The sequence below is a fragment of the Ambystoma mexicanum genome, chromosome 2p, assembly GCF_040938575.1.
Source record: "Ambystoma mexicanum isolate Mex_15411 chromosome 2p, UKY_AmexF1_1, whole genome shotgun sequence".
NCBI lineage: Eukaryota > Metazoa > Chordata > Amphibia > Caudata > Ambystomatidae > Ambystoma > Ambystoma mexicanum.
Window position 1 is genome coordinate 179,079,519 of NC_090923.1, and position 25,779 is coordinate 179,105,297.

At 50.4% G+C, this 25,779-nt stretch overlaps 1 protein-coding gene across 2 annotated transcripts in view; it reads right to left on the reverse strand.

Annotated features, from left to right (window-relative positions):
- TATDN2 (TatD DNase domain containing 2) overlaps window positions 1-25,779 on the reverse strand; it is an 887,958-nt gene that overhangs the window by 555,903 nt on the left and 306,276 nt on the right. The window lies entirely within an intron of this gene.

Genomic DNA, 25,779 nt, shown 5'->3' on the forward strand with positions numbered 1-25,779 from the left:
CCACAATTGTGAACATGGCCATTTGTCCACAGAGGAGGCACGGAAGAAGAAGTGGTTGATTCCTTCATCACCCACTCACAAAGCCATTGAAAAGATTGTATTTGATAAAACTATAACAAGAGATTTGAGGGGGCTCACGGAATTCTGCCACACAGGAGATTTGGAGGTGTTCCACAATATGTGCCTAAACTACAGGCCAAAACGATTGCATTTTGGCATGGAGGGCATGATAAATCGGACTCTTCTAGCGGTCTTGGCACATAACCATAATGTTGACCGTCAACAAGACGACCGGAACTTTAGGGACGCTTCGCTACAATAAGGCCTTCACTAAAAGAAGTAAACAATGGGTGATCAAACCAGTGTTTGAGGATATGCAATATGAGTTTATTGAGAGACTTATTGTTGATGTCCTAGATAGGGACATACATGGAGTTGTGAAAGAACCTGTGCAGGGGACAACTGCATTGCCACCCAACATTGCCTCTGTTCCATGTCCACCTAAAGCAGAGCTCATTGAGAAATACACATCACGGTTTAAATGATTGTAATTTGATTGTTCTCTCGAGTCTCCTCATGTTGCAGGCCCATTGAATATGTGTATCTATATAATGTGTAAATAAAAGTGATTGGTCAGTGTACATGCAATGTGTCTCTCCACCCTTGCCCCTCCCTTCACCGTGCAGTAGTGCGAACCACCCGGGTGTCACCTGTGACTTTGCTCTGGAGTCTCCTCATGTCGCAGGCCCATTGAATACATGTAGCTATGAATTGTGTAAATAAAAGTGATTGCTCAGTGTACATGCAATGTGTCTATCCAACCTTGTTCATTTGCGCATTAAATTAAACCAAACAGTAATATAAATCATTTTTCAAAAAATATAGAATGTCTCTGTATTTATGGTTCTCTGGGGCTGCAAATGCACGCAGACAAAATGCAAAGATGGAGTGTAAATTTCAAGTCCTGTGAGATGGCCTTACACTAAATGTAGCTAACTAGGAATGTGTGCTCGTTCAAAGTGAAGGTCAGCTGCTTTGATTTTTTGCTCGGGTGCCGGAATGGCCCACGACTCAGTATAAGGTTCTATTGTTATTTGACCTTGACAGGCCGGGACCATCCCGAAAGACTTCTTTTTGGGGGTGTGGTGCAATGACGTAAGAAACGATAATGAATATAATTTCAGAAACGAAAGCCATTTAATGTTCGTTCATTAGAAGAAATAACGTCGGCATAGAAGGAGTGGTATTTCGGGGCTGCCCTACGCACAGACACAATGGAAAATGCAAATATAATGTAAGTAACTCTTTAGATGAGTTTATACCGCAATTTAATTACTATACAGTAGCTTTAAAGACGGGTTAAATTGTACTTGTTCGTTCTATGTGGCATTTTGTTTTGTACCGCGCACTATCTTGAGGAGAACCATCTCCTTTTACGGAAGCACCTCAAAACCTTCCTCTTTGCTTCTGGTTTCTCTCTCCCTCTCCCCAGCTACAACTGGTCCACTGTCTGCGACCTTGGTCCTGGGCCCTTCCACTCTCCACCTGCACTGCCTCCCTGTCAACCCCTGCACTGGGGGACTGTCTCAGTATCCTACAGCCCCCCCTTCCCAGCACTTGTTCTGCACTTACCTTGCACTCGCCACCAGCTGGCCCTATGTATTTATTATTTTATGCTACTTACCTTGTACTCCACTTCCCCCCTCCCCTTCCCCTTGTACTTTTACCTTCCCCCTACCCCTGCACTTGCGCGATCTGAATGACACCTGGCCTAGTAGGATCGTTGTCTGTCTTCTCCTTGTTCCCCCCCCCCTCCCTGCCTCGCCACGCCTTGAAACACTTGTGTATAGGCGCGTTGCAAATGCCATATTATATCATATCAGTGACGAAGTGGTCCACTGGCGCTCAGGCGGCTCTGAAAAAGGCGGAGGAGAGGGGGTGGGTTACTGGAAATGACGTATAATACCCAGTTGCACTGTCCTAGCTATGAAATAATTTCCCGACCTAATATATAAAATGAATAATTTTAATAAAGATCTGATGGTGAGACTAATTTCATTTTTTATGTTTTTAAAACAGGTACATCTTTCATTATTGTATGTGTCACGAGTAACAGACACCGGCGGATGGCTTTTACAACCGCCAGTTGCTTCTCCGCGTGAACAACGTTACCACCCTGACCATTTTATGGGACGATCGCCAAGTACAAGTATGCCCTTACGCGGTACTAATGGCTAGATGCAACATACATACCGTTGTGGTGGCCTAGTGCCTCGTTGTTGGAACAGCCATGCGATTATCAGTGCGACCGAAGAGCTTATTTTATCGTAAACCAACACCCTGTGTACTGCACACGAACATCGCTTGCCTCAAGACGAACTATTTTGGATCGAGGGCAAAGAAAAATGCAAATCGCTGAATATTCTCTAAACATTTGATGTCAAATAAATGTACTTTACCAAATTTACAATCTTGCGGTTTGATTTAAAAGTACAGTTTCATATTCCGAATTGTGGCGCGCTGTGTTGTGAGCTGATCTGTGTTGGTTTCCGGGTTCTGTGTGGAGTCGCGTAGAAGACGCCTGGGCGCGTTTGCCTACGCAGCACAGTCACGTCACGGATAGAGGCGGGGAATATGAATGTTTTGATAAAGTCTGTTTCAGGGGCGGGGGATTTGATTTAGTGCCGCAAACGCAGGTGAGCCAGGTCGATGGGGGGAAATTATAGGATTATGACAAAATGGCGGCTGATTTCGAGTGCGTTAATGGACGAAAAGTCGGGTAAGGTCCATAGGAAAGTTGTCTACGATCTACCGATTTATGCTTAAAAACACATGGCCGAACCGTAGGGACAATAAAAAAAAAAGTCCCAGAACTATCCTTTAAGAGATTGAAACACACAGTATACAATATCCTATGTGGAGCAGTACCAGGTCTGTTCAGTTGGACATTGACTGAAGTTGGGGTAGAGAACCTGCGAAAGCAACACACCAGGGTCTTGGACCCATATGAAGTTGGGCAAGGCTCACAAAAGCAAAGCACAAGGGTCAAGGACATTGTCAGCACAAGAGCAAAGAAACAGTCAAGAGGCTGAGGCCCAGAGCAAGTCAGTCTGTGAGAATAATAAAAAAGGGTTCCGGGACCCACACAGAAAAGAAAGGAGTTGCAAAACAAGTCAGGGAGATCCTGAAACAACCCAGAGGAATCTGGCACCCATGTGAAAGACAAAATCACCTTTTTGCAATTCTGAGTTCTAAAATCAAGTCCGGCAGTATAGTACAACAGACTTGCCATTAAAGTTTTGAGATGGAAGTAGAAACAAGGGGAAGACGTGTCAACTGTAGCGTGGCCATGGCCCTCCATGGCATAACCCATGTAAGAGCTGTTCCCCATACAAGAGAGCAGTGTGGCGGCCAACAGGAGCAGCAAAGCCGGGCTCAACCTCAGGGGGCACAGAAGGATTTCCAGTGAGGTGAAAGAGCCATCGGCCCGAACAAGTAGCATGAGTGTCATACCCAGCCTCCAGAGCAGCGCAAAGGGAGCTGAGGATATAGGCACTGCCCTGAGAAAACAGTCATTTCAGGCACTCCCGCCAGGGACAAGAAGCAGCCCAATTATGGCCGAACAGCGCTCTCTGGGCACAGGATTCCAGTCACAGGGAGACTCAGCAAGGCAGCAGCAGTAAGCACGGGGCAGGCAGTGGCTGTGGCACCTCTGGCCCTATAGGGTCTTGCCCTGCATTTAAGAGGCTCCGTCTGGTATCGGGTCGACTTACAGGCCTATACTCGCTAGGTTCTGGTAACCTTGGGCATACTGCACATAGCCATGCCTTCCAGAACAACTTCGCAGGGACGCTATTTAGGCAGAGGTTCCTTCTGGACTAACAGGACTTCCATTAATAGGCAACTACGACTATATCTCGGATTTGCTAGGGTCATCTCTGGCTGCAACATTTATTTGCACGATAGATTGACAGTCGGCTCCAAAGTGGTGGGTGGTGAGAGGAATACATCCAGTGGTGTCCGATTTATGTGATGGGTCTATGAGGGGCATTTCAGCTGTGTTTTACAGCAATAAGGAATTCAGAAACCTCCTGGTTGTGTACTGAGCTGTCGTTTTGCCCTAACACCGAGGAGCCATCTGCCACAATGAAGGAAACATTAATTGTTGTTCTTGACGGACCCTTGACCGCTGAGCCGGACCATTGCACCGCTGAGCCAAGGTATGGGGAGTGAAGAGTCTGAACCGAGATGACAAAGGGGGGCATGGTACAAGGGCATCCTCCATGCATAAGGGAAGGAGGAAGGAGACCCTGAGAGGCTCGAAGCAACACAGAGGACAGTCCACCGAGCAGGTGTCAGCAGGAAAATGCCAAACCACAGAAACAAACATCATCCGGCACGGAATCAGGACTAGAGGACTCATCGTAGGCTCCCATGGTAGTAAACAATAACAAAGTTACTCACCATAGCGGCTACCTTACTCCTAGTCATAGTCCCCTTTCCTACATACTTTTTGGACATTCCGTCCTGTGTGAGTGGACCGGAGCACTTTTGTAAAAAATTATCAAATTGAAAAATGTGCACTTACCTTTTTACACGGGGTGCCGCACACAGCCGTAAACCTGCACTCTTTAGCTCCTGCCCATGCATCAGCCTTCAGTCCTTTTCTATCGCCAGGTCTGAGACCATTTAAGCAATAATAGAGGATACTTATTAGAGGCGACGGCGGGCGGGCGTATGGAGGAAAGGGGACTATGGACTAGGAGTAAGGTAGCCACTACAGTGAGTAACTTTGTTATACTACTACATCCGGTCCCCTTTCCTCCATACTTTTGGGAGATTACCAAGCACTCCGCACAGGAAAATTGGTGGATGGAACTCCTTTAGTGAAAGGTTTTTAAGAACCACCTGCCTAACTGAGCATCGGCTCTGGAGCTCAGGTCTAAGCAGCAATGCTTACAAAAAGCCCACGCAGCTGCTCTGGCAATGGTTTCCCAGGGAACATATTTTTGGAAGGCAACGGCAGTCGCCTTGCCCCGCACAAGATGGGCATGATTTCCCTTTGGAGGCTGAAGGCCCTGAAGGGTATACGCCTCCGAAATACAGGAAGCAATCCAGCGGGAGATAGTTGCTCTCGAGGCCGGCTTTCCTTTCAGGTCTCCAAAGGTCACAAAAAGCTCCTCAGTTTGGATGTTCTGTCCAAATAAAACTTTAGAGCTCGTCTGACATCCAGATAATGCAATACCCTCTCGGCATCTGAGGCCGGGTCTGGAAAGAAACGGGTAAAGAAATAGACTGATTCAGATGAAAATCGGATACCACCTTTGGAAGGAAAAAGAGGTTGGTCCGGAGAACAACTTTATCCTTGTGAAAGGTGAGGAATGGATGTTCTACAGACAAGGCCTGAAGCTCGCTTACCCGCCTTGATGAAGTCACCGCAATTAGAAAGGCCATTTTCCACAAAAAGAACTTCAAGTCCACCGTAGCCATGGGCTCAACAGGTTTATGGCGTAAGGCAGTGAGGACCACATTCAATTCCCACTTTGGATGCGGGTTGCACACCAGTGGATAAAGATGTAATAGACCTGTAAAGGGTTTGTCAATGAAATAGAACAAGCGTCCGTGGACAAATAAGTCCTACAACACAAGACATGTATGCTTGAAGATGCCAGATGAGAAATGAATGAATGTCGATTGTTGCCTCTCTGGGGTCCAGCTGCTTAGCTAAACAACAGTGACAGAAACTGAGCCATTTGCTCCTATACAGAGACCTCAAAGTTTTTCTAGCCGCCTGGATAATACGCATATGATCCGCGGACAAGTTGAAACTTTCAAAAGATTTCAACTCAGGCACCAGGCCACCAAGCTGAATGATTGGGGTGCCACAACTGCTGATCGCTCTGGTGAAGCAGGTTGGGAATCAGCGGAAGCCTGATCAGTGAGCAGACTGATAGATGCTGAAGCTCCGCAAACCAGAATCTGGCTGGCAATCACAGGGCTATGAACAGAAGAATGCAATTTGTGTTCCTGAGCTTGCATAGCACCCGGTGAATCAGAGGAAGAGGCGGGATGGCGTAGGCCCTCATGTTGTGCCACGGAATCCCAAGAGCATCCCGCAGGGAAGCTCCTCTAAGCCCATTCCTGGAAGCATAAAGAGGAAGTTTCCCGTTTGATGACGTCGCAAAGAGGTCCACTTCTGGAGTGCCCCAATGGCAAAAAAGGTTGGAGAGGATCTCCGTGTTCAGTTCCCACTCATAGCTGACCACCGCTCGTTGGCTGAGAGAGTCTGCAGTCACATTCAGCTGGCCCGGAATTTCCACTGCCAGCCGCCAAAACACTGTGCTGAATGGCCCATTCCCAAATCTGAATGGCTAAATCTACAAGGGGAGGTGACCTGGTACCCTACTGCTTGTTGATGTAGAACATGGATACCGCATTGTCTGTGCAGATGCTGACCACTTTGTTCCCAATCACTGACTTGAAAGCTTTGAGCGTCAGGAAAATCGGCAGAAGCTCCATATAATGTGAAATTGTCTGTCCTGTGGCGACCACAGGTCAAAAACCTGAAGATGATCCATCGTCGCGCTCCATCCGTTAAGGGAGGAGTCAGTCGTAATGCTTCGTAATGGTCGTGTGAGGGGGGCCTTTCACTGGACAAGGACTTTGCAGAAGCCAATCGTCCATATATGGATACACATGAATACCCTGTAGCCTTAGAAAAGCAGCAATGACTGACATCTTTGTGAAGACACGCAGCGCTGAGCTGAGACCAAAAGGGAGCACTCATAATTGGAAGTGCTCCTCTCCCAGGGAGAACCGCAGATATTTTCGATGCAGGCTCCAAATCAGGATATGCACATATGCATCCTGAAGGTCCACAACGCTGAGCCAGTCGCCCTTCTGAAGAGAGGACTTTATTTCGCAGGGCGCAATCATCTTTAATTTCTCTTGGGGGAGAGAAAGGTTGAACTGGGAAAGGTCTAGAATGGTGCGCAGGTCAGTCGGGTTGGGTTTGGGCACCGTGAACAGACAAGAGTAGAAGCCTTCCCCTTGTTCCCGTAGGGGAACAGGTTCCACCGCCCTGAGATCTAGAAGCTTCTGGACCTCAGCTCTGAGGGAGGGCGTCCCAGACTGTTGGAAAGGTGGATTGAATGGTGGGGCAGGGGTGGAGGCAAGCGGAAGCCTGCCCTAGCGATTGACAAAACCCATCGATCATCAGTGATAGTTTGCCACGCCTCCAGATGAGAAGAGATTCGTCCTCCCACCGGAGTCTCGTTTGAGCGCCAAAAAATATCATTTTGCGGACTTTTTGGCGGAGAGACTACCTGATCCCTGAAGAGGAGGCTGATGACTGAGAGGAAAAATCGACCACGTTGCTGTCTCCGACGGGAATTACCTGTCGGAGGATCAGCTCTGCATGAGCTGCGGTCCTGGAACACACTGAAGCCTGAAGAGGATTGAGGCTGTGATCCAGATCTCTGAGCTTTGACTGGGGACTTCACTAAAACCGACAGAGACTTGGCAGTTTGCGTACTCACCTTAGTTTTTGTAAGCTCGTCATCTGTTGAAGAATGAAACAGCTCTTTGCAGTCAAAAGGCAGGTCCAGAACTTTATCTTGGACATCCGTCGAAAACTTTGTTGCATGAAGCCAAACTTGGCGAGGTGTCCACCCCCTGCATGAGGCCTCGATCGGAGGTGTCAACAAGGTGCGCAGCAGCCTCCATAATATCCTGCGCCAACACCCTGGCATCTGATAAACCGCCTTTAAAGTCTTCTAGCCTGTCAACAGGAATGAACTCCTGGAAGTCAGCCAAATCTCTCCACAGTTTCATATTCGCCGCCGCCAAAATGAGCTCTGCGTTAGCCTAACGCAATTGCAGCGCCGAGTTGGCAAAAATCTTCTTGCCCAAGGAATCAAGCAACTTGTCGTCCTTGGCCAGAACTTGAGCCGCAGCTGGCCGGCTTAGACTGCAGAGTGGCAGCCGCTACCACCGTTGAGGACGGTCAGGGGATTTTAGGCAGAATTATATGCAGTACCCTTTGGGAACACCACACACAATTAACACTATAAGTTACAGTACAATTTCACCTTTGGAACAGCCTGTACTACATGGTTAAAGTGGTAGCAGTAGCAGAGCAGCCAGACTTATCTCAAGAGTAAGTGAGCAGTATCAAAAAGTTACACAAAGGACAGCAATTACTATGAGTCAGGCAAACACTGACTCAAGGTTTCTAAGTAAAAGAATATATGACAATGCATTACTTACCGTAAAAGCATTTCTGATGGTTGTATCTGCTTAGATTCACATGCTGTGCATAGGTCCGACATCCAGTGGTCACTGCGGAGTATTGCATTTTGTTTTTCGTAGTCGAAAAGGGACGTCGACAAGGCGTGTCTGAAACACTATCCCTATAGTGACGTGCGTTGTACCCACAATCCCTCACGCGTCGAGGTCCCTCTGTTTGTATTTTTCTGCCCTGAGGGAGCCTTCTAGACGTGAGTGAGTACAGAAAAGAGAGAGAGATATAAAGGAAGTCTATGTTCCTTCCATCCGAGCGGGGAGGAAGGGTGGGCGCATGTGAATCTAAGCAGATACAACCATCAGAAATGCTTTTACGGTAAGTAATGCATTGTCTTCTGATGTTTGTTAATCCGCTTAGAATCACATGCTGTGCATAGACTAGCGAGCAGTACCCGGAGTTGGCGGTGGGTTATGAGAAGGAACAGTAGAGAAAAGGTGTCGTAATACTGCCTGTCCCACCTGGGAGTCAGATCTAGAGTGTGCATCTAGACAGTAGTGTTTTGTAAAGGTGTGCACAGAACTCCAGGTAGCCGCTTTGCAGATGGGCTCAAGGGGAACATTTGCAATGAACGCTATGGATGCCCCCGTGCCTCGAGTAGAGTGTGCTCTTGGCCTAAAGGGCAGTTCTCTCTTAGCAAGAGTATAGCAGAGAGTGATGCATTGAACAATCCATCTAGAAATAGTGGACTTTGAAATCGCATCTCCTTCTCTTCCTGCTGCCACCGAGACGAAGAACTGATTAGTCTTCCTCAGTGGGCTGGTTCTTTCCATGTAGAACATGACCGCTCTGCGTACATCTAGTGTGTGCAGAGTCCTTTCTCCCAAATTGGAAGGATTTTGAAAGAACGTTGGTAGTTCTATAGATTGGTTTACGTGGAATTTTGAAATAAATTTCGGGGCAAACCTAGGGTGAGTGCGTAGAACCACCTTATCTCTGTGAACTGTAACGAAGGGGTCTAGAATAGAAAGAGCCTGAAGTTCACTTACTCTCCTGATGGAGGTGATAGCTATTAAAAAAGCAGTCTTAAGAGTGAGGTGTTTAAGAGATGCTTTGTGCATGGGTTCGAAAGGAGAGCCCATGAGTCTGGTAAGTACCACATTAAGGTCCCATCCGGGAGCTGGGTGAGCTATCGGGGGGTGTATTCTCTTTACTCCCTCCATGAAGGCTTTTATAACAGGGATACTCCACCACGACACCTTGAGTTGGGAAGTGGTGTATGCAGAAAGTGCCGCTAGGTGGACTTTAATGGAGTTAAACACTAGACCTGAATCCAAAAGGTGGGTCAGGTATAGGACAACATGTGTGGGAGAGCAGTCAATAGGGTTGATGCTTTTACTCCTGCACCAGATGACAAATCTTTTCCACTTGCTAGAATAGCAGTGGCGAGTGTTAGGTTTTCTGGCTTGCCTGAGGATGTCCATGCATTTTTGCGGGAGCTGTAGATGTCCGAACTCTATGATTTCAGGAGCCAAGCTGCTAAGTTCATGTTCTGGGGGCATGGATGCAGAGTCCTGCCCTTGTCCTGAGACAGCATGTTGTACGGGCAGGGGAGTCTCACTGGGGGAGATGGAGACATCTCCATCAAGTGAGCGAACCATGGTTGACGGGCCCACATTGGGGCCACTAGTATCATGGTTACTTGTTCCTGGTGCATCTTGTGCACCACCCTGTTGAGAAGGGGAGTCGGGAGGAAAAGCGTAAACAAATCTCCCTGACCATTGCATCGACAGACCGTTCCCCTTGGATTGGTTCTGGGGGTACCTGGAGGCGTAACTTAGGCATTGTGAGTTTTCCAGGGTTGCGAACAGGTCTGTTTCTGGGAATCCCCATTGTGTGAAGACTTCGAAGACTGTCTTCGTGCAGGCGCCATTCGTACTCTTCGGGCAGGGGGAAATCTCTGCTGAGTCTGTCTGCCAGCAGATTGAGTTCCCCGGGTACATGTAGTGATAGTAGGAACATGTCCTGTTTGAGAGCCCACTTCCATATATTCTGGGCCAGCTTGGACAGGCCTGGAGAGTGGGTGCCCCCCTGCTTGTTGATGTAGTACATGGCTGTGGTGCTGTCTGTAAGGACCATTACTGTTTTGCCTTGTAGGTGTTCCTGGAAGGCTCTTAGCGCCTTGAACACAGCTAGTAGCTCCAGTAGATTTGTGTGTTTGGATGCTACGTTCGGAGTCCACACTCCGTGAGCAGTCTGATGGGATAGGTGCGCCCCCCATCCTGTGAGGGATGCGTCTGTGGTTAGAGTGGCTTCCGCCGCGGGTGTGGCAAAGGGTTTCCCTTTTTCCATGTTTTCCTTTGTCCACCACCGTAGCGAGAGAACCAAGGCTTGCGAGACCACAACTAGATCCTCCCATAGTCCGCTGGCCTGACACCACTGGCTGTTGAGCCACTCTTGCATTGGGCGCATGCGCAGGCGCGCGTGAGGTACCAAATAAATACACGACGCCATCATTCCTAGCAAGCGCATTGCTTTGCGTACCGTCACTTCTCGACCGGTCACATATTGAGGGATCTGAAACAGCATGTTTTGGACCCTCTCTTTGGAGGGGAAGACGAGGCCGTCCTTTGTTTGAATTAGAGCCCCTAGGAATTGCTTGATTTGACTGGGGTCTAGACTGGACTTCTTTTCGTTGATGGAGAAGCCCAACTGGAACAAAAGGTCTACCGTCTTTTGGGTATTGGAGAAGCATGTTTCGTAAGAATCCCCTGTTATGAGCCAGTCGTCGAGGTAAGGGTAAACTGGGATGGACAACCTGCGCAGGTGGGCCGCTGCCACTGCCAGCACTTTCGTGAATACCCTTGGTGCTGATGCTATGCCGAAGGGTAGCACTTTGAACTGGTAGTGTTTGCCCTCTATCATGAACCTGAGGTATTTTCTGTGCGCTGGCAACATTAAAATATGAAAGTATGCATCTTTCATGTCCAATGTTGTCATGTAATCTCCCTGAGAAAGCAGTGGGATCACTTCCTGTAAGGTTACCATACGAAACTTTTGGGGTTTGATAAACTTGTTCGCTGGGCGCAGATCTAATACAGGGCGCATGGTTAGATCCTTTTTGGGTACAAGGAAGTACACTGAATAAATACCTTCCGTTACCTGAGATAGAGGCACGACCTCTATGGCTCCTTTTTCCAGCAGTTGTTGTGCTTCTTGGAGAAGGATGGCAAGATGTTCCGGTGTCATGCGACTTCCCCTCGGGGGTCTGTAGGATGGGGAACTGTTGAATTCGATACAGTATCCGTGGGCTACGGTGGAAAGTACCCAACGGTCTGACGTTATCTCCTCCCATGCAGGAAGAAAGGATGTTATCCGGCCCCCGACCGGTGTTGCATGGGAGGGGACGCGAATCTTCGCGTCACTTGGAGTTGTTGGGGGCTTGGGAGCCTCTGGGGGTGGATCCCCGACCTCTCCCTTTACCCCGGCGTTGGCCTCTTTGGCTGTACTGCCCACTATTGGTCTGGTAATTGGTGGCAGGGTATTGTTGATGCTGACTTTGTTGTTGTTGTTGGCGTTGGCCACGAAAAAAGCGTTTGTTGCCATAGCCGCGTCTGGTAGTGGGCTTAGAGATTTGGTCAAGAGTCTTGATAGTATCGAACTCTTTTTTAGCCATCTCTAGAGCTTCATCCACCGCTTTCCCGAAGAGGTTAGAGTCTTCCACAGGTTTATTTATTAAAGACGCCTGTGTCTCCGGTTTAAACCCTGAGTTGCGCAGCCATACATGGCGTTTTAGGAGTATTCCCTGCACCAGGGAACGTCCCGCTGTTTCTGCCGCGTCCAGAGAGTTTTTTACAATGCTCTGGTTCACCTGGATTCCTTCGCCAATAGTTGAAAGTAGGCGTGTACGTAAAGGCTCCGGTGCTTCCTCGGCGTCCTTGCGCAGTTTGGCCCACTGCGCGTCTGCATAGCTAGCAAGCAAAGAATTGTTGTTCGCGATTCTTGCTTAGAAGGCAGCCGAGGAAGTTACTCTTTTTGCAAGGGCATATAGCCTTTTGCCCTCCTTGTCAGGGGGTGCCTCACTGGTGGAAAGTGGTACCCCTGCCCTCTTTCTAGTATTAGATACTACTAGGGAATCCGGAATGGAATGTCCCCTAATGTAGAGCGGGTCTGAGGGAGAAGGAGTGAAAAGTTTTTCAATTCTCGGATTGACCCCTCTGATCAATGCGGGAATGGCCAGCGAAGGGATGATTCTTCTCTTCACTGAAGCTAGGAGGAGAATGGTCTGGCTGACCGGGGGTTTCTCTTTAATTACCCTTTCCACAAAGTCTAATTCTGGAGAGAGCTCCCCAGTGTCCAGTTCAAAATGTGGCGCTGCTCTGCGCAACAGTGCATTGAAAGTGGGCTGATCGTCAATTGGAGACGTGTTCCTAACCGGTGAATTGTCAGGAGGATTTAGGTTTAGGACATCAGTGTCGGAATATACTGATGGGGATTGCCAGGGGTGCGAAGGTCTTTCTTCTGTGTTTTCTCCGAAGCCTTCTTCTATAATGTCTGGCCTGTCTTCCAGACATTCCTCCTGGTTCTGTCCTCCTTCATCGTCCATGAAATCATCCTCCTCCTCCAAGTATTGTTCCTCCCCAGTGAGGTCGTATACATTATGGAAGTCTGAGGCTGTGTCCACCTGGGGATCGACTAGCCTTGGATTTTTGGCCCTGGGGTCCTCCTGAGGCCCTTCTCTAGTCCTCTTGGGAGTTTGAGAGGTCTGGGTATCCATAAACCTTTCCATCCTCTCCATACAGAGGTGGAGTCTTTCCATGGTTTCATGGGGTACCCCAGAGCGGTCTGGCGGGGGAAAAATAGAGTCATCTAGCTGGAAACGGCTCGACCTCTCCCAAAGCGTCGAGGAAAGTGTCCCGTCGCCCTCCGAAAAGCCTTCAGGTGTGCTGGGTGACCCCCCGACTGAAGGGGGTAGTCCCTGCCTTCCTTCGGGCTTTTTCGGCGTGTCTTTGGACTTGTGCGTAGCGCTCGACGTGACTTTCGGCGTACGCTTCTGGGCGTCGGCTACCGCGATCCTCGCCAAGCTCTCGGCGACTTGTTTGTCGGCGACTCGTTTGTCGGAGGAAGCTTGCGTCTTTGACGCTACGGGTGTCGATCGGTCTACGGCGGTATGCACCTTTTGTTGATGCGTGCCGGCCGATGGTTTGGGGGCGGCGCCCTTATTTGCCGAAAGCCCAGTCGCTGGTCGCGGCTGCGAGAGGGGCTTCGAACCCGAACGGTCCGAGGAGGCCGCCGGTGGAACCTGCGTCTCCTTGGGCGCCAAAGCTCTCTTCGTCTTAGACGAAGAAGAGGCGTGGGTTGTGTGCTTAAGTGTGTTTTTGTGTGCGTCAATGTCGCCGGGGTGTTCATCCCCATAAGCAGGGCGTGAGCCGAGCCCGTCGGGGCCGGGGACAGACGACGAAGCGCGCGAGCGCTCCTTTGAGGGGTTTTCGACTTCCGTAGCGGAGGTCGTGTTATCGCGTTCCTCGTCACTGTCGGTGGTAGCAGCGACGGGTGAACCTTCGGCCTTCGACATAGTGTAGGCCGCCCACCTTTTAACTCTACGGTCTTTTAGAGTTTTAGGCTTATCTTGGTCGACGGAGAACAGCTACACAACTGCGTCGAGGGAGGGAGTATGTGTCTAATATTAATGAGAAAACGACCAAAGGTCGAGGAGATGAAATTTGCAATGTCTCTCGAGGAGCTCCGCGTAAAGGCGACCAGAAGCTGGGCGGAAAAAAACAATCTGAGGGACCTCGACGCGTGAGGGATTGTGGGTACAACGCACGTCACTATAGGGGTAGTGTTTCAGACACGCCTTGTCGACGTCCCTTTTCGACTACGAAAAACAAAATGCAATACTCCGCAGTGACCACTGGATGTCGGACCTATGCACAGCATGTGATTCTAAGCAGATTAACAAACATCAGAAATTTATTTACTCAACAGTTGTGTAACATTTCACTATTATAAGCAAGTTAAAATCACAATCATAAATACACCACACCACTTCCCTTAAATTCCAGACAAGTTAAACTCACAAAATGAAGTGGGAGCAAAATCAAAATGGCACTCCAGCAATTTAAAAGGGAGGGAAAGAAAGTTATTAGAAATTAGGCAAACCAACAGGCAAGTACTCAGGGCAATTGAACAAGAGGAACTTCAGTGAGGAGATCAGCTAGAAAAGGCTTAAGGCCAAAGTCAATGGGACAAAAGTCTTTTGCTCAAGATCACACAGTTCAGGGTAGTTCGCGGTAAAGTTCGTGGCACAGATTCCGGACGAGGTTGGTTGATAGAAAAGTTAGTTTAAAGATAAGAGAAGGACAAGCCCTCGGATTGGAGAAAGATTTCAAACACTTTCACTGCAGTTGAACGAAACGGACAACCGGATTTGCACAGTACCTTAAAACGGAGAGGGAGCTGTAGCTGAGGCGGACGTTCCTGGTGGTTCCTGCAGGCTCACGGTTCCTGAAGCGACTGTCAGACTGACACGAAGTAGGAAGACTGGAGGGTCCTGCACAACCCAGGGGAGAAGCCAGCAGCAGAGCAAAACACCAAATAAAAGGTGCGCTCCTTAAAACCAAGCAAGGTCCGACCTTCCAGGCTGTTCAGCCCACTGTAGTTCTGTACAGCGAATTCGACCAGAGGAGGGGTCCTGGCTTGTAGTTTGGGCGAACTGGTTGGTCCCACCAGCTCAGGGGAAGAAGTTTCCTGGAGGATCTTCTCTGTCGTCGGATTCTGAATATTCGGACCTGCAGCAGGGCTTCACGGGGCGGTTCAGTCGTTGTAGGGGTCCTCTTCCATCAGCTCCTCGTTGGTTTTTTTCGTTACAGTGGCGACTCTGCCTTTCCAGTCCCAGAGACCTGCTTTTCATGCAGTTTTCCACCATTCACACAGCCTGGCTGTCAATCACACAGCAGGATGGCTGTCCTGGCAAGGACAGTCCCCTCAGCCAAACAGGAGTGTGACTTGGGTTACCAAGGGAACCCATCGAAGGGGTCCCAAGACCCCTCCCTCACATCCTGCCTACCTAGACTTTCAGGCGCCTCAAGGAGGGCTTCTGTGCAGAAGCCTGCGAAAAAGAAAGCGAACAAAGGAATCATCCCCGGTTTGGCGTGCAGAGAAAAACACGAGAATGACTAACAAAAAGAAATGGCAAATAAACCCAGCAGGAGTAAAAATAAAATGCATTTGGTCAAGCGGGTTTATGTTTGAGGCTAATATAATAGCCTAAAACATTACCACGTTTATATAAGATAATCGCGATAGAAAAGTTAGGGTAGATACCACTGCCACCAGTCTAGTCTTAATGTAAAGGGAGCGAAACAAGGCTCCAAGAGACGCAGACAAAAAAGGGATACGAGTTAACCCTTTCCAATAGTCCATGTAAGATGGGATGTACTGGGTCTGTGGTTTTAAAGTGATTAAAGGGGGGGCGTGGCCTGGAGCGCAAACGATGCAGTCGCTCCTGTGATGGCCTCCGTACGAGACCCGCGGCAATGACCTAAATCTGCACTCTAAAGGAGCGGTCTGTGGCGACCCTCGGATCATGAGTGAGGCGAACCCCTGAAGCGTCAGCTGCTGCCTGAGGAGGTGACATTATCACCCCAGAAGCTGGGATTCGGCCCGTTTCCCCGACGCCGCCCCCCCCGCCTGACGGGGCTTCCAAGATGGCGGACATGGAGAGGTTTCCCCGCCGTTCCTGAGGCAGGACAAGTTGACCCTCGGATCGGACCCTTGGAGCCGGGTCCCGATCCGACACGGGCCGACAGCCCCCGCTCCGCGGTGGCTAGGTGGCCCCCCTCCCTCCACCCGCCGCCCTGTGCCGAGTACATCAGAACCCCCGGAGCAGGGTGGCTTCCACACAGCTCCCCGAAGCCGCAGTGGCTTCCTGCCGGGGAGCAGGGAGTGAGCCCGGGACGTGGGAGACGGCCCCGCAGAGAAACCGACGATCCCAACACCCCCAGCGGAGATCGAGCTGACGCCCACCCGGACTGACGGCGGGAGCGAGGCCTGCCGAGGGGCGGTGATCACGCGATCCCCTACACCGCCCTGCCTGAGGGCCTGGCGCTTGGAGGTACAGCGGGGCCCTCGATGTTGCTGTGGTGTGACGGACGCCCCCTGCAGCGACGGATGACCTGACCGCCGGGCTGAGGCGGCGTGGCTGAGGCCTCCAGTCTAGCCTCCTCTGGGGTCCTACAGGGACTGTCCTGCCACCCCACGCTTGAGCCCCAGCACGGATACCACCGTGAGCAGGAGTCCCCCTCGCCGGTCCCTACATCGTCAGGCGGTCTGGCTCCACCTTCCAGGGGCGCCCCGGCCCACTCTCATTCTGCCGGCCGGGCCCATTGCCTTCCCTGGAGTCCCCAGGTGGGAACGGCTGACTGTCAGCCTCTCCCCAGCACCGGTGACCTACCCGGCGGCGGGCCCTGGGACCTCCCGGGCCCTAGTGAGGTAGGAGATTGCTTGAGGCCTGATTAAGTACAGGCTGGCTGCTGCTGCCCAGAAGATCGGGCGGTGTCCCCCACCCGAGCAGTGGTCCCCTGGTGCCCTTCTTGAGCCCCCCCCCTCTGAACTCTTGGACTTCCTGGGGCGCCCCGGCCCACCCCTGCTAGCCCCACTCAGCCCTGAGTCTCGGCTCCGGGGTTCCCCCCCCCGCTTGGTATGTTTCACCCACCTCCCTTCAGTATCTCGCATTGAAGGCGTCTCTACTGCAGCCCCTTTCTAACGCCACGGGGGCCCGAGCTGGGGATCCCTGGTGCTCTTGACGGACTGCCTGTTCTCCTGAGTCTCCCCTCCCCACAAGCCGCATCTAACCTCCCTGGGATCTCGGCCTCCTGCCTTCTTGGACCAGAAAGTTCCATCTTGCTATCCCTAAGTATTGCAGTCACATCAGCCCGGAGCCCCTAATTTCGGCACAATTTCGAGGCCAACAAAACCACCAAATCTTCGGACATCTCGACTATGCTGATGGCGGCGGACAGAGCGAAGAAGCCGGACCCTCCCCCCAAAGTAACCCCAGAAGTAACCACAGAAACCCCCCAGAAGAACAAGGAAAATTAGCCACTAAGGAAGACATCCAGGCAGGAAATCAAGGCAGAGTTCCTATCATGTATGTCAGAGCTTACCACGCGAATGGACCAGACTGATCAAAGACTGATCGAAGCGGAACAGAGGCTAGGCGAGGTGGAGGACCTGACCCAGAGTCACGACGCCACGATCCTAGACATGAAACGGGAGATCCTGGCGCTGCAGAACAAGAATGAAATGCTGGAGTTCAAGCAAGAAGACCTGGAAAACAGGGCACGACGAAATAACTTGTGCATCCGAGGGGTCCCGTTGACCATCCCAGACAAGGAGTTGCCAGAATACATCGGCAATTTCTTCCAAGCTCTACTCCCAAACATGGATAAAACCCAACTTATCCTGGACCGTACTCACAGGCATCGCCCAAGACGGGGGGGTGGATTCAGACGGCCCCCCTGACATAATTACCAGGGTCCATTTCTACGCTACTAAAGAGGCCATCTCAGCCATTAGCCGCACTAAAGATGAACTTTCGTTCATGAGCTCCCCGTTGCAGATTTCCAGGACCTCTCGTTAACGACTCTACAGAAAAGGAGAACCCTCAGGCCCCTGACGCTATTCCTACAGAGCCAGCAGATTCGCTACAGATGGCTATTCCCGTCCACTCTCCAATTCTCGTTTCGGGGAATCCAGCGCAGAATCAGCCACCTAGAGGACACAGAATACATCCTACACCCAAGCTCGCCGGAGCCCTCGACCGCTCAGACCCTGCAGTACTCGCCGGAGGGGAGGGAGCAGCTACCCCAGAGACAGCAGCAGCAACCCTGGTCGAAGTCACAGAGACGTCGAAAGATAAAATGATACAGCTCGAACGGGGGGTCATTCCCTGACCGATCCTTAGATGAAAATAGGAACCAGTAACGCCGCGGGTCCCGAACGGCCCATACCCCACTGTCACACCGCGGCCGTAGAAACTCTGGGCAAGATGGAGGCGTTATTAGACCCCTCTACAGGTCTGCTTGACGCTCTAGTCGTTTTTGGACCGGCAGGTATATAAGGAGGCCACGCCCCCTGCGAGTCGCGTTGCAACTCACATTCGTCGGTCTTTGGACTTTCGCCTGTGCTGCAGTGCCCCGCTTACGAGTATTTCCTCGATACTATTTCCCGGAGCCTTGATTCTTCCCCTTGTCTTCCCCTCTCATGCATTTCCCTTTTCTCGCCTGCCCTGCCCCTTTTCCTGTCTTTTTTCCTTCGCTTCACCCAGGTGCCGGTCAGCCTCTCCGCTGCCGCTTTCCCGACTAATCTGCAGTTCCGGTTGTGCTTTCTGTTTTTTTGTTTTATACTTTACCTTGTGGTCTAGTGGGCTCTCAAATATCCATCCGCTGTGTTTTCAGAGCGGTCACATTCTATTCCGAGTTTCTCTCACTTTCCATTCCATTCGATCACTCATTCATATTTTCTCGCTCTCGCTCTCTCTCGCTCTCTCTCTCGCTCTCTCTCGCGCTCTCTCTCTCTCTCGCTCTCTCTCGCTCTCTCTCGCTCTCTCTCTCTCTCTCGCTCTCTCTCTCTCTCTCTTGCTCTCTCTCTCTTGCTCTCTCTCTCTTGCTCTCTCTCTCTTGCTCTCTCTCTCTTGCTCTCTCTCTCTCTTGCTCTCTCTCTCTCTTGCTCTCTCTCTCTCTTGCTCTCTCTCTCTCTTGCTCTCTCTCTCTCTTGCTCTCTCTCTCTCTTGCTCTCTCTCTCTCTTGCTCTCTCTCTCTCTTGCTCTCTCTCTCTTGCTCTCTCTCTCTCTTGCTCTCTCTCGTGCTTGTTTTCTTCATCTTATTATTTCATCCGGATTTCCCTTGGTGGTTTTCCCTAATTCTTTCAGCCTCCTGTCATTTTACCTGTTTCCCTGTAGGTCTGCCTTCTGTTTGGGGTTGTTCCTTAGTCCCAAGGGTGCTGCCTATCCCTATTCCCATACAGAGCACAGGCTTGGAGCTAATCCCTATCCAGGAAGATCAGAGACTTCCACCATCATTCATTCGAATTTCCAGTTTCTATTTTGGTGCACAATACCAGCCTCTCCAACCTTCACATCGGATCGGCCAATACCATCTACTATTACACAGGGTTTTTTCTGCCATTTCTGGCTTTTTCCCTGTTTGAAGGGACGGTCTCCCTTGGGTTCACCTGACTGCCAGTTCCACAGGCGGGCAAGGTGGCCTCGGGGGAGACCGTCCCTACCTCTTCGAACGCAAGAAGGGAAGAAGGACTGTCAAATCGAGTGACGAAGGAGAAAATCCTACGAAGGAAAGAAGGAGACAGAGGACATCAAACCCCACTGAAGATCCAGGTGAGTAGTCTCAGGGGGAAGGAACTTCCGCATACCGTGACACCCACTCCAAGGAGTATGTCACCAACTCACCCTTGGAGACCAACCTTATGTGATGGTTGGATCCGAGCCCAGTTGGCTGTGAGCACAGTTACAAAAAAGACAGGTTGGCCATGAGAACCGCCGAACAGAAAAAAAAAAATCTGCTTCCCTCAAGAGGACAAGTTTACCCTCCCGTTGGAGGTCTCAGAAAATTCGACCACTGGAGAACTACACAGACACCAAGCCCATAGATGTTGCCTGATACCCACCGGCCCTCCCCTTAGACATCGCCCCAGGAGCGGATGGATGATGGCGTAACCTCACAACCACACCGTAAACTCAGGTTCCTGACGATCAACGTCAGAGGCTTAAATGCACCACAGAAGAGGAAATCCATGTTGCGACGGTTGAAGAACAAAGAGGCCTCGGTGGTGTTCCTCCAGGAGACACACCTGATTCCAGCAGACTTCACAAGGCTTCGGGATAGACATTTTCCGTTACAGTTCCTAGAATCGAATGGCACCAAGAAAGGTGGGGTGGCGATACTATTCACCAAGGGCCTTAGGCCACAAATCTTAGACACCTTGCTCTGTCCTGAAGGCCGTTTCGTGGCAATCAAATGCCGGATCTACGGCCAACTGTACTCACTGGTTTCGATTTACGCCCCGAACGAAAAACAGGAAGAGTTCTACTCAGCTTTAGCGGAAGCCCTGCCGTCGTTCGTAGAGGGCCAGACAATAATAGGAGAGGACTTCAACGGGGCCCTGGATCCAACCAAAGATAAGTCCCACCCCCCGACTCGCAAAGACTACAGCATTGCTACGGCCCTGCTCAAACTATTTCGAACCTTGGACGTGGTGGACACTTGGAGTACTGCACCCAGAGGTCCGTGACAACTCATTCTATTCCGGTGTACACAGAACCTTCTCCCGCATCGACCTGCTCTTGGCTAGCCCCCAGGCGTTAGCCTATACGGACGATGTGACCACTGGCCCTAGAATCTTATCGGATCACGCCCCAATCATCCTAACGCTAAGAGCTCACGATCCGGACCCTCTCCCAAAGCGCAAATGGTCACTATACTACCCGATTCTGGGAGACATGACGCTGAGAGATGTAACAGCGAAAGCCATTAAAGATTTCTTTAAAGAAAATAAGAATGAGGACACCTCTGCGGCCACCACATGGGACACGATGAAGGCAGTTGTGAGAGGGGTCTTAATCTCGCAAGGGGCAGCCTATCATAAGAAGAAAAAGCAAATCCGCCAGGTACTACAGGTTGAAGAAGAGAGAGCGGAAGCAGTATGTAAGGCGAAGAACTGGATGCCTAAGACCCACCGGACCCTGCAGATGGCCCGAAAGAAGCTGGAGGCACATTATGCGGAGGACACAGCCCAGATTCTAGCCAGAACTAAACAAAGCTATTATGCTAAGGAAAATAAGGCTAACAAATTCTTGGTGGAAAAGCTGGCGAAGGTTAGGAAGAGGAACGGTATTTTAGGCCTTTGTGATCCTTAGGGAAGTGTCCAGTTTGCGGAAGAAGATAAACTGAATATTGCAGTAGCCCATCTCACGGATACGATGATAGCGTCCCCGAGATCCCTAGAAGACCAACAATTCTATCTTCGGAACGCGCCCTTCCCCGGGTCTCCCTCACGACCAGAGATAAGCTAGAGACCCCGATCACAACCGAAGAGGTCGACAATGTTATCAAGAGCCTAAAGCAAAGGGCCCCGGGCCCGGACGGGTTCTCGACCCGTTTTTACAAAATGTTCCGCCCCCAGCTGGTAGCCCCGCTGACGACGCTTTTCAACTCTTCGCTCTTTCTGGAACAATCACGCCGACAATGCAAGAGTCTATTACTGTTCTCGCTTTAAAACCAGGAAAAGACCCAAGAGACGTCACACCGTATAGACCAATCTCCCTACTAAACCTACATGCGAACATATATTCGAAAGTCTCTAACCGATTAGCGAAAGTGCTCCCAGACATCGACCCAGACCAGACAGGGTTTATTATGAACAGAGCCGTAGTAGATAACATACGCAGAGTCCTGAACTTAATTGAAATTACACAGCGCGACTCACGAAAATTGGCAGTGCTGGCCTTGGATGCGGCCAAGGCTTTCGACAAGGTGGACTGGTCGTTTCTCTGGCTCACCCTAGAGTCCTTCCACTTTGGTCCTACTTTCCAGAAATACATCCTAGCGAACTATCAATCTCCGAAAACCTTGCTTCGAGTCAATGGGCTTCTATCTAACCCGATACCCCTATCATGTGGAACCAGGCAAGGATGTCCCCTATCCCCATGCTGTTCGCTCTGTTCATGGAACCCCTGGCCCAAAGAATCCGCCTTAACCCCGGATTCAAAGGCCCCCAAGTAGGCCCCTCCCAACATAAGATAGCGTTGTACGCGGACGACGTAATGCTAACCATAACGGATAATGCCCAATCGTTGAGGTCCTCCCTGGCAGAAATTCACGCCTTTGGCAAGGTGTCGGGATTTGCCATAAACTTTACGAAATCATCAGCCCTAGAGGTCCGAATGGACCCGCATGATAAAACGTCCTTCAGAACCCTCTGTTCGATCGAATTGTCAGAAAAGGCGATACCCTATCTGGGTGTCCAGATTCCAGCCCATCCGGAAGACACCTATCGGACGAACTTTCAACCGTTATTCAAGACCCTTGAGGAGGATCTGGATCGCTGGCTCCCACAGGAGATATCGCTGTTAAGCCGCATATCGGCGTGTAAAATGAACCTCCTCCCACGGCTTCTATACGCTTGCTCAGCCCTCCCAATTATGATTCCCTGGCCCCCACTTCAGCGCCTCCAGAGGAAGATCTTGCGATTTATTTGGAGGGGGAAAAAAGCAAGGATCCCACTGAGAACTATGCTGACCAATGCCAACTTAGGAGTCCTAGGGGTCCCGGATCTCCAGAAGTATCAGATAGCGGCACAATTAGCCCGCACTCAAGCTTGGATTATCAGCTCGAACCGATCACGATGGGCAGAGATTGAGCAATCCCGCTTACCCCTCCATCTCCGCTTCCTCCTACATTTTCCCCGAGCCTGACGGAGAACATGGCCGACCAGGCTATCCTCCACCAAACATACCCTGAAAGCTTGGGAGTGGACTCGTGAGTAGAGGGGTATCCCCCCCGACACCTGAGCCCATCGCCCCCAATATTTCATAACCCGACATTCTCGCCAGGAGCCCATCCAGCGAACTTTAAGAACTGGATCGCTGGAGGCCTGAGCACTTTAGGTCAGCTCTACGAGGGGGATAGACCACTCGCCTTCGAACAATGCAAGAGCTCCTTTAGCTTAAGGGAAACGGATAGATTCTCATATGCGCAATTACGCCATTGGTGCACTCATCCATCTACTGGCACTGCAGCGACACGAGACCTGGACCCCACAGAGCTGACAATTGCAGATCCCCCACACAGAGGACGAATCTCAACGTTCTACAAACTGTTGCAGACAAATGCCCTCGTGGCCAGAACAACGTACATGGCCCAATGGGAAGCGGACCTAGGACATCCAATAGAAGACCAGACATGGATAGACATCTGGACCCGCACTCGGTCCACCTCCTATTGCATCACTAACCGAGAGTGCGCCCATAAGCTACTTCTAAGATGGTACTACCCGCCGCTCCGACTACATCACAATAACCAAGCCTTAGATCCCCGATGTTGGCGCCAATGTGGCCATCCGGGGTCACTCATACATATGTGGTGGTCATGCCCGGTGGTTGCAAACTTCTGGTCCCAATGCATCCTGGCCATAAAGGACATAACGAAGATAACATTACCCCTGGAGCCAGAACCAATCCTATTAGGAGCACCGATCTCCGGCATATATCCAAGATCTAGCAGAGCGGCTGCCCTCCTAACTCACCTACTGCTAGCCGCCAAAATCACGGTGGCCCGAACATGGAAATCTCCGGAAGGCCCCCTGGTGATCCTATGGTGGCTGAAAATATGGGACATATTCATAGCGGAGAAAATTATGGCGGCAAGCAGAGGCCTCCTTCACCGCTTCACAAACATTTGGTCTCCATTGATAGACTACAACAGGAGTTATCCGGCCCTAACATATAAGCCACGCTCGGTGGAAAACGCTCTATCAGCTGAAAGGCGGACATGGTGCGGCGGGCGGAGGAGCGAGAGCTGGATCTAGACTGAGGGTTAAGGGGAGGAGAGTTAGTTTAAAGAAAGGGGACTAATGCGCTGGACAATTGATGATGAGTTAATAATCTGTAATGTATGATTCTCCTGTCTGTCGACCAAAAAAATAAACATGTTTAAAGTGATTAAAGTAAATTTAATGGCAACTTTACCTTTTCTGGGGGACAGTAGTCAGCCCCAGAAAATGGAGTCAGGGGGAAGTCTAAAAGACAAGCCTGTGTCACTGGACTGAAGATGCTGTGTAACACACATGAAAAATATGACACCATGGAGTAGGTGAGGCTCCAGGGCTCAAGATCACACAAAAAGTGAAACACACACACACACACACACAGCAAAACACATGTAAGAGTGTGTTTCTAGAGAATCTAGAGAAGGCAGTTGTAATAGATTTTGCCAAAGTCAATAGCCCTGTGCCAGAGTTAGTTGTACAAGGCAAATGTGCCCAGGATCAAACTGTTCCAGTAGCTGCAGTCAAGTCTTTGTTTAACGATGAAAAAGGAAGGTGCAAAAGGTAAAAGATAATGTTAGACGATAGGGGCGGCCAGCTCAAGAGGTAAGTAAAGGATTTAAAACACCTTTAGCAGTACCCAAAGAAACGGGAGGCCTGGCGGAACAATGTACCTTAAAAGTGAAGGCGGCTCCTGCGGTGGCGGTGGTTCCTGGCAGTTCCTGCAGTTCGGGAGATCCAGCAGAGGAAGAGAGGCTCTCGTCGTGGAGGAAGGTTCGAGTCACTGCACTGCCGAGGGAAGAAGCCAGCCGCGGTGATGCCGAAACAGAATAAAAAGGAACGCTCCTTTAAATCGCAGTCGTGGTGGACGGGTGCCTGGCTATCCGGTCTCCGAGCGTCTGGCGCTGGCGATTTGACCAAGGCAGGTCATGGAAGGAGATTGGCAAACTGGTTGGTCCCACCAGCGCAAGGGAAGAAGGCTCTTGCCGGTGAAGATCTTCTCTTCGTCATTAGAGTAAAAGTGGTGAGACGCTGCAGCAGGGCTTCACCGGTGGTTCAGTCGTTGCAGATGTCTTTGGCTTCTCTCCTCTTCGGTTTCTTAGTTCCAGTGGCGACGTCCTCAGGTCCCTGCTTTTATGCAGAAAAACCCCCATTCATACAGCCTAGCTGTCACTCACACAGTGAGGTGGCTATCCTGGCGGGATAACCCCCCCCAGCCTATCAGGGCAGAGTGCGACTTGGGTTGCTTAGGCAACCCTGTCCACGGTGCCCATTCCCCCTCCCACACATCCTGTCTACCCCAGACTCAGTGGTGCCAAAAGGAGGGCTTCTGTCAGAAGCCCGCCAAAAGGACGAACAAAGGATCCCCGACCTGGGTTAGTATTTCAGAGAAAGACACGAGAAAGAAATATCATAGATCTGGCAATAAAAACCTACCGGAATAAAGTTAATAAAAAGATAAACTGGCGCTATGTTAGAGGCTGTCAGTAAAAGTGGTAGCCTCGAACAATGGGAAAATCCCATAGTAAAATATTCACGGTAGTAACCACTACCACCAGCCAGAAACTTTGAAGAGTGCGACTGGACAGTACCCTCTCAAAAATGAACACCAGGAAAATACTATTAACCCTTTCTAGTACTTCCATGAAATGGGTTGTACTGGTTTTGTTCATAACTATTGACTAGTAAAGTCAATGGGGACTTTACATGCTCTGGGAGACAGTTGCCAGTCGCAGGGTATGGAGTCTATGTTTGGGGATCACTATGACACCCCTGTGTTACTGCTCTGAGGGTGCTGTTTAACACATGTAAAAAGAGGATACCTATGAGGGTGAGAATAACCCCATAGACCATAAGCACAAAAATAGCCTCAAACACACATCAAAATACAACCAAGAGCGGGAAAAAGAGTCTCACTCTTAGTAGGAGTAAAAAAATACACCCCTGAAATCCAGCAAAGCTGCTGGGGAAAT